The sequence below is a fragment of the Nematolebias whitei genome, chromosome 12 (assembly GCF_014905685.2).
Source record: "Nematolebias whitei isolate Nwh7 chromosome 12, NemWhi1, whole genome shotgun sequence".
NCBI lineage: Eukaryota > Metazoa > Chordata > Actinopteri > Cyprinodontiformes > Rivulidae > Nematolebias > Nematolebias whitei.
In genome coordinates this window covers 29,378,298-29,379,422 of record NC_056509.1, presented here as the reverse complement: position 1 = coordinate 29,379,422, position 1,125 = coordinate 29,378,298, and positions in this window count along the sequence as shown.

Genomic DNA, 1,125 nt, shown 5'->3' with positions numbered 1-1,125 from the left:
ATTCAAAACTATATAACTACTAACACTACTATTTTGCTTAGCCACACTTTCTAAAGATGTTACTATTAGGATTGAGCATTTCTACAAAAATAGGACAAAGGGTCAGTTGGTTTTCTGTAAATTCACAAGAACCATTAAGTTTGTTTTTGTGTGCACGTGTAAACACATCTGCTGTTCCTGTTTACAACACGCCCCGAGATGATGGACTCAACCCAGGCTAGACAGTACTATACTTACCTTGATCTGTTTCTCTCTCACTCCATCTTTCTCTCTCTTTCTCCCTCTTTTTTTCTTGCTCTCTCTCTCTCTGTCTCTCTCAGAATATTTGAGAAATTAAAATAAGTAAAATCAAAGAAAAACAAAGGCAAATAATAATTCCCATGTGATTCCCCATTTTTCCATGTGCTGAATGTCTTTGTTTTACAAAGATATATTTTGGCAGAATTAGAAATTGAAGTCAAAATAGAACGTTAACTAATAAGCTTACAGTGACATGTTGAAATGTTCTGTTGAAATAATGGTATTCAGTAATCTGTATTATTTTCAGCACAGATACCATCTGTAATGTGTTTTAGGAGCTTAATATAAATCTGTAAGTTGCTATGCAGTGTAATAACAGTCACACAAATGGGTTTCTATCTGTGGGACTCTTATTTGTGCATTGACTCCATCCCTGTATAAACGTGCACTTTATTGTATGTGTTAAAGGTGCAGAGTTGTACTCTCACATCCTGGTCTGAAGCACTGCCTTTTTCCTCTCGTCTCAGCTCAAGCATCCATGCACACCTGTTTTACCTGCCCTGTAATAATAATTATTATCAAGACTGTGACAGCAAGCACACCTGTCAGCTCAGTACTCGTGCCAAAAACACACCTGTATGCAGTTAATTATGGTCCTGTTACTATTTAGAGAAATAAAGTTAAAACTTGCCTCAGGAAATGACTACATACTATATGTGGAAATATTTACAGTTTTGCAGCGTCATGGATCATCTGCTGCAAAACGGTTTGTGCTCTCACCTGCTGAATGTTGTGATTTAAGTGGTGCTATGGCAAGATCATTTGTCATTTAATATCTTAATTATAACTCAACAGATTCAGGATTTGTAATTTTTTTTCTTTCAG